The following is an 8,135-nucleotide window of genomic DNA, read 5'->3' as shown; positions in this document are numbered from 1 at the left end:
ATGAGTGTTAAGTTATGTAAATGCTTCAGGAATCATTTGCAATATGTACAAACTTTGGAAATTGCTAATTGGAGGGGAAGGATCGCCTTGAAAAGTAGCAACTTTGGCACTTCATCTAACAGGTAACATGCCTTCACCCTTTTATGAATGCTCCTTATTCACAGTTGTCCTAGAAATATATAAACTTAACATTTATTTTACTCTTATTAGGAATCTTTGTGCTGGTGAAAGGTGTCAATATGACTAATAGTTCTGAAGTCTTTTATCCCCCTTTTTGGAACTGATCCCGTGATGTATTGAGCACTCTCAACTCTGTTGAAATCAGAAGAAGTTGAGGACACTTAGCACCTTTGAGTAGTTGCTCAGCATCTGATATTATCGGATGTCAGATTCCCAAAACTGGCATAGCATGGATGACAGCATTACAAACTTCCTCCAGTGCATCTAGAGAGAACACCTCTCTGGGTGAGAGTTAATTTATTACTGAATGTGACTGCCAGGTCTTCAAGCTTCATGGAATGAGTTGGTCATTATGTTTTTAGGCAGATTGTAAGGGATAATAAAAGCAGACTGTTGAGTGAAAAGTAGCAGGTTTTGCTGGCTAGCCTTTCAACTATGGAGAGAATGATGAAGATTGTTTATTTGTTGAAAAGCTTATTCTTACTTTCCTAATGTTATTCAGGACTTGAGAAATATGGTTACATTTTAGGGGGGAAAAGAAGGTTCTAAGCTTGAAAATGGTATTAAGTGTCGGAGAGGGAGGAGCTTGGGTAAAATTCTGGTATGCCTTTCCTTGGAAAAAAAAATTTTTTTTTGAGCAAGCCACTTATTTGAGCTTTGGAGAGATTTAGATTTTTAAAGTCACTAAACATTTAATTTAGTCATTTATTTTGTGAAAATACAATGAACAGGAAATACTAAAAATTGTTCAGCTAAGCGTTAAAGAACTGTAAGTCGTAATACAGATGCAGAAGTGATTTAGCCCGGGAGGTAAATCTGTGTAATCCTGCCAGTCATGGGTTAATCTGTCATCAGACCAAGATTGTAAGGAGGTCTGTTTATTTTAATTAGTTATCTGCTTCACAGATATGTTTCACAAATTTAATTTTTTTGGTAGAAAATGTGGCATTCTTGATGAAATAAAAAATTAAAATAACTGGTAACTATTTTGGCTGAAAATATGAAACTATAAAACTCGCTGTTTCACCATTCTGTTGTGTATGCCTGGATTTGCTCATACATTTTGTTTTGTTTCCCCTGGTAATTGGTAGGAGGAAACCTAATACATGAGTTTGGAGTAATAAGGAAGAGAGAACACATTTAGTGGGTGAGAGAATTTACCTTTGGGTATGGTATACACTTCGAAAATGTGTTTAGTGAAACCCACTCCCCACGGTGCTGCCTTATGAACAGTTGCTTGTTGAGTGGTGGGACTGACACATCACAATAAAATCACCTCTTTGCCTTTCCTTTCTTCCCCAGTTTACCAGTCACCTGATGACAAATTAATTGAGTCAGTGAGCTCTACAATTCTGACTGAGGTCATCTATTAAGATAACAGACACTGTAGAATCAGATCTCACCCGTTTTAAATTGTTAAAGGAGACCAGTTGCCTGTGGTGTCATATCTGAGAGAAAGCTCTCATTCCCACCCTCTTCAGCCTATACAATAATGCACAAATATCTACGTGTATTATTGAGGGGGATTGTGTCTTTCCTCAGAGACACCTGATATAAGCCCTCAGAGAGGATTCCAGTAGGAAAACCCCTTTTGTCAGGCAGACTGGAACAACAACAAAAACGGGTCTGAACAAATGAAATTGTCTTATTTTCTGCCTACCAGACAAGCTGCTGATATGGACTCAAAATTCTGTGTGCATTGATTGTCCAGCTTGCCAGACCTGAGGCTGAGAATGAAAACTGGCCTGCTGCCTCAGTTTCCTTGTAAATGCCACTGAGCAGCAGTTGTATTTCATTTTACACTTTAAAGGCAGTTTGAGTTAGCTGTATACATTCTTGCTTAAATGCAAAGTGGGGCACAATGACTGAGCAGAGCAAAAGGAGGAATTTAGCTAAGTGTCAGACCAACCTCTGTTTGTTTTTCTTCATTTTGATGTTAATTAGAAAACTTATGGTGCCTCGAATCAGGTATAGCAGTCAACTCACCCAGGATTCTTAAGTACAGGTTCGGTCCAATCAGAAGCTTCCCCTGGAGTGAGATATACAAAATCCAGATAATATAGTTTTTTACAAGCCTTACACAAATAATAAATGGTGGTGATGATATTTTCTTGTTGGAGAAAACTTTTTGAAATCCAGGTTGTCCTTGGACACATTGTCTCAGTCATTTTCTGTTCCTTCATTTGCGAGTTAACATTATTTCTTTTTAAAATCTCTTAGAGGATATAGAAGAAGGCAGGGTGTAATTTTTCTCTAAGGGTTTTAAAAGAGAAATTCCGTTATTAATTGGTAAATGAAGCAAAAAAGAAAAAGATAGAAAAATGACTTAGATTACTGAAGTTTAGTACACTCTTGTTTTAATCTCTAATATATCTCAAACAACATGTATTAAAGAAGCCTTTGAAGCCCATTTCTGCTTAAGGTATAGCAAATTGTGACTCAGGCATACTGAATACATGTCTAATGTGTAACTATATCTAATACGAGTTGCCTGTATTTATTGTAGCTGTGAAAATAATGAAACCGCCATCTAATAGTTTCTGTGGGGGGATTGATTATTATTATTTAAAAATAACCTGAGTTGATGGTCCTGGCATGCTTATTTGGGTTATTAACAGTTTGTTTTATATGTTGTGTCAGTTGTGATGTTGTTTTGGGAGATTAGTTAATAGTCTTTTCTAAGATTTTTGCCAGGATGAATATGAATTAAAATGAAGGAGGAACAGCAGCAGAGAAGTGGCCATAATTTACCAAATCCTCACTATCTGGTATAATCCATCTTTTGTGTCTGTCGTGAGAAGATTCTTGAAGAGAATGTTGCCCTACTCGAATGTGAGGGCTGTTACAACTGATAGCTGAAGTAGAGATCAATGTATGTGTGGTCAGCATTGAGAATTCGCTGTGGTCTCTTTTAGCTATAAAACAGACCTCTGAGATGGTTGTTTCTTACAACCCACACAACAAAATGTGTGGCATTCAAGATTTAAAAAAAAAAAAAAGATGTTTCCAGTACTGGAAAATACTTAAATCATCCTGTTAATGAATATTATTGACAAAACAGCTAAAGGGATTCCATTAGAACTGTTCTTTGTTCTGGATCTCATAAGTACCTTTTCTATTTCTAATGTGATGCCTGAGCCATGAGAATTAACTTCAACTTTGAAAGTATGCTTTATTCAGCAGATAACAGTAAACGCAATTATTGATATCTACGTAGATTTTTAAATATATACATATCTTCCCATCTTTAAGATGTTGATCAAAATGAAGCATTGGTTTCTCCATTCTTAAAACAACTGTATATTTTCTGTGGAAACATAGTCGGCCATGATTAAAAAAAACCTTTGTGATTCAGGATCTGTGATGATATTGGCATAGGTTATGGAAATAGAAACACTGAATTTATAGGTGCTAAAAAACTGGTTGCTCTTGTTTTGAGAGGTGCAGTTATTTCTTTGTATTGTACAACTAGATTTTTTTTTAAAAAGCAACTGTTCTAATTCAAAGCACTTTTCCATATCAGATTCTGATCATTTTAAATATCTCTTTTGAAGTCTCTCCAGCTTTATATAAGCGTAACTAACAGCAGAATTTTGTGCTTTGACTTTTCTCCTTTAATCCCAATGATGGAGATTATAAGAACAGGTGAAATGTTTTGTGTTAATGCTTACTGAGTATATCTTCATATATATCACACACATGCAGACTACTCTGACATTCTTTTCAATTCAATGCTGATTTAAAAAACAAAACACCTTAGAAGACTATTTAAAAGAAATGGAAAAGGGGTTTGTTTATAGGAGTAAAAAACCGTTATAAATTCTAAACTGCCATAAAATGAGAATTACAGCATTCCAATAACTCTTTATAACATCCAATGTTGATGCACTGTTAACTTAAGCATTTTCAAGGACCTCTGGAACTTGTAGTGCTGCTTTTCACATTTTATACTTTCTTGGTAACCCCAAAAAACAAAACAAAGATAGTGGTTCAGTTCATGATCATATGGCATTGGGGAAGCCCAGCTCCTCAACAGCCATTCTCAAAGTTGGTGAGTTCAAAGTTTGATCATCCCATTGTAATGTAATTAATTTGTTGGCAGATCTTGAAGTCTTTATTCATGTTTTACTCATCCGTTATTCAGGTAAAAGTCAATAGGAGCTTGATTGAATAAGGACCTCCAGACTTTACTGCCTGTGCTTTAAGTATTTGAAACAGAAAATATTATTTTTAGGGTGGGTCAGAATTTGAGCCGGTGAACCTTGAGGGAGTCCCTTTCTAAACAAACAAAAAAAACCTTCCTTCTAGACTTGTGCGATCTTTTCACTGCATTAGAGGTTGCTTCCTAGAACTCTGTAATTTGAGACTTGTATAGAGAAAAATTACCTAGCTCATTAGTTCGAGTCAGAATAATTACTTGAAAGTTTAACTGGTATAATCATCAAAATCTTGCTAAGCAGCCAGAGTTCTACCTCATGGCTCAGTGAGTTCAACAGTCTTTGCATTAAATGAAAAATAGAAAGTTAACATTGAGGTTGTGATACAAACACAATAAAACCCACATGAAATTCAAAAATAAGCCTAATTTGTAAGTTGAATTTCTGGTTACTTTTCTTACAAAAGTAATATTTTATGTAACGTGGTACAGAGAAGGATAGTTATTCTTAACACAACGGTAGAAAATGGGTGCTGTGAGTGGCAAAAATATATACTTAGAAATCTATTAATATTTAGAATATACTTGTTGTGCTTCCCTGCAATCCAAGATTTTTTTGATGCTTTCCTCTCTCCATGCCAAAAGCATTCTTTTAAGTGGAAAGGAAGGAAAATTTTTTTCCTTCTTTATTTTTTCCAGTGGAAAGGTATTTAGACTACCCTACTGTACATGTACTGCTAGAAGAACTTTTGTCTTTCTTGTCCCAGTTTGTATAGTTTGTATATTTATTAGAAATATATTTCAGGAAGGATCCATACATAAGGACAGAGCATTTAGACTGGTACACAACACTCCAACTTCGTAGGGAAATGTAAAAATGCCCTACTAATGTGCTTTGGAAACTTTCAGCAGACAAAGGAATTAGAAAAATCTGCCAGGAGAAGGGGGAGAAACCAAAATGAACAAATGATAAATATTTGTGAGTCTTGATGATAAAATTTCTGTTTATATTCTGTTTTAAGAGAGTAGTGATGCTGTAGACCATTTTTTATTGCCAAAATGAATAAAGAGCTAGTCCAACTAATTAGAAGACTTGTAATGTTGAATCTGAGCACAAAAAATCAGACTGTATCCTCAACCCTTTCCTCTCATAATATCGAGTTGTATATGCTTGGTAGAATGGTGGGTTGTGGTTTTTGTTTCCTCCCCCAAATCCCTTGTAGGGTAGTTATTACAGGTGCGGTAGGAGAGAGGTGCAAAAGTGAAGATACGAGCCTGGCATTTTGTTATGAAGGGGGTGAGACGCACGATGAGCCTGGTAGGAGTACGATGGTAGGAGGGAGTTTGGTAACAGTGAGTCACTTGCTTTAAGATTCCAGGCTTATGGATCTGTGAGTCTTACCTAGAAAGTCAGCAGCAACATCACTGATGAATGTATTTATCATGAAGGGTCACAGTCACAGAGGGAGGCCATCCCCTGAGATAGCCAGGTTCCAGCCTATTAAAGGCCTAAAAGAACAGAAAGTGTTAATTTCTCTGGAAAAAGAAAGGAGCAGGGACAAGTCTGCAGTTTGGCCTTCAGATTTTGGAACAGATTCAGCTCTGTTGTAAGCAATAAATGGGAATAAAATAATTTAATAGCCTCCAATGTCGCAAGGTAATATAATGAATCATTTCTGCCATGAAAAAAAAGGCTTAAATGACCTAGGTTTTTCATATTCTTTCTCTTCCCCACAGGAAGTTGGCATGGATTACTGTTGGTTTTTATTGGCCTATCCTCTGACTGATCAGACTTGGAGCTCTTCGGTCCCTCTGGTATTCTCCAGATCATAATGGACGGTTGAGTTAGACTGCAGCTACTGCAAAGTGAGTTAATTAAATATTGAATCCACTAAAAGAACAGGCTCCTATTCGTAAGAATTTCTTCTCTAAAATGGAAGAGCAGTCTAGTTAATATTTGGTTTGAGGGACAATTCCAGGGCTACCACTACTTCTTCGTACCTAACATTTATTTCTCTATCTTCCAAAACAATATTTTAATCTTTGGTTTTTCATTATTGGATGCATCTTTGAGTGCAGTATACAGGGAGACATTGTGTATGATGGAGTACGGATAGTAGGCTCTTTAAGCTAAAGAACTTAATTTAAAAGTTCAGAAGTTGATGTTGAACTAGTGGTAACATTTTTCATTGCCCTAAAGAAGATCTGAGTTTAACTTCAGGTCTGAATTTCCCTCTGAGAAGGAGTTCTGCAAGAGCAGCACACTCAGGCCTTGTTTATACAAGTAAGGGCTGTTGATACAGCAATACTGGCAAACCCTCCTACAGTGGAAACACACCTTATACCGGCAGAAGGCTTCTTCTGAAGTCGTAGCTGATGAATTCCCTGAACAAAATAAGCTTCACCAGAAAACAGACTGTTTTGCTGGTGTAGCTGTGTCTACACTGGGGCTTTTGCCATCATAGCTCTGTGAGTTTGGGTGTGTTGTTTTGTTCACATTCCTAACCAACATAGTTATGCTGGCAAAACTTTAAGTGTAGACCAGGCTGCACAGTGCATTTTCATTATGTTAAGAGCAACCTTTGACTAATTGGGCAGCATTGCTGTGCTCCAGTGGGGGGGTTAAAGAAGGCATGGAGAAATCTTTGGGTATGCAGAGACCCACCTCAAATAAATGGGGGGGAAAATACCCTTTTCCCCTGCGTATGGTGTCTAGGAGCCTGAAATTAAATGAGGGTTCAGGTTCTGACAGCAGGCATGATATACTTTTCTTTGTTTAGGAGGCTGTTCATAAGCTAACTGACAAGTGGGGAAAAGTCAAGCTGGTACGTCCTTTGGTCACAAATATTTTAAATCTGTGTAATTTCAGTATTAAAAACTCATAAATTCAACAGAGCAGTGTCACAGCTATGGGGAAACGGACTATAATCCTGGTGGAGAGGATTCAGCCATGCAAGGAATCTCTTAGAGTAACAGATGCTTCATGGAAAACCCTGATCACAGTTACCCTTAAGAGTATCCCCCCACCACTCACTTTTAGCTTCTTTCATCCTGGTACGTATGAGTGGGTAAACTCTGCAGAATCCATATTACTAAACTTAAATTCTCAGGTGGAAGTAAAATTAAATAGGATTTTTTTTTTACACTTCCATACTTTTTTTTTCATTTTGCATTGGCCACCTTTTCTAAGATGTCCGCATTCAGCCCAGAGCAAATTTTTATAGCACAATATGAACCCCTGGAAATTGTTTAACATGGACATGGTTATAATGAACTCCTTTGAGTTAATAAAACAGAGCTCATTGTGGAAGCTGGCATTAAGATCAAGTTTTAGTCCCTCTCTCTTGTATTTGATTTCAAACTTAAGCTGACTACTGAAAGTAAAAAGTTGTGCATTGGGCCCCCAGATTTGCTAAAGTGTTTTGCACATTGAAACACAGAGTTAAGGTAGCACGTGAGTTTGTTGCAACTCAGAAAGAATGAATAAAGAGCACTAGTCATCTTGAGAGCCTCTTTGTGTATATTTCAGAATGGCACAAACTTTGAAATCCATAGAACTCAGCAAGTACTGGGTTTTGAGTTTTATTTATCAGACTTTTTGGGGGGTGTTCTTCTGCTATCTCACACCAGCTATTTAATTCTCTGCTCTGATTTGCCCTTCCCCTTTCACAGATGCAATATATTCACAATCATTTGATGCTTTTGCTAATGGGTTTTTTCCTTTCTCTCTTTTTTTATTTGGCTGTTGTATTAATTTGCCTCTAGGCCATTTACTTGATAGTTTGTCATCTTGAATAGA

The sequence above is a fragment of the Emydura macquarii genome, unplaced genomic scaffold, assembly GCF_026122565.2.
Source record: "Emydura macquarii macquarii isolate MOO-44397 ecotype Brisbane River unplaced genomic scaffold, CSIRO-AGI_Emac_v2 contig_3220, whole genome shotgun sequence".
NCBI classification, from domain to species: Eukaryota; Metazoa; Chordata; order Testudines; family Chelidae; genus Emydura; species Emydura macquarii.
The sequence above is the reverse complement of the archived record's forward strand: the minus strand, read 5'-3'. Positions refer to the sequence as shown.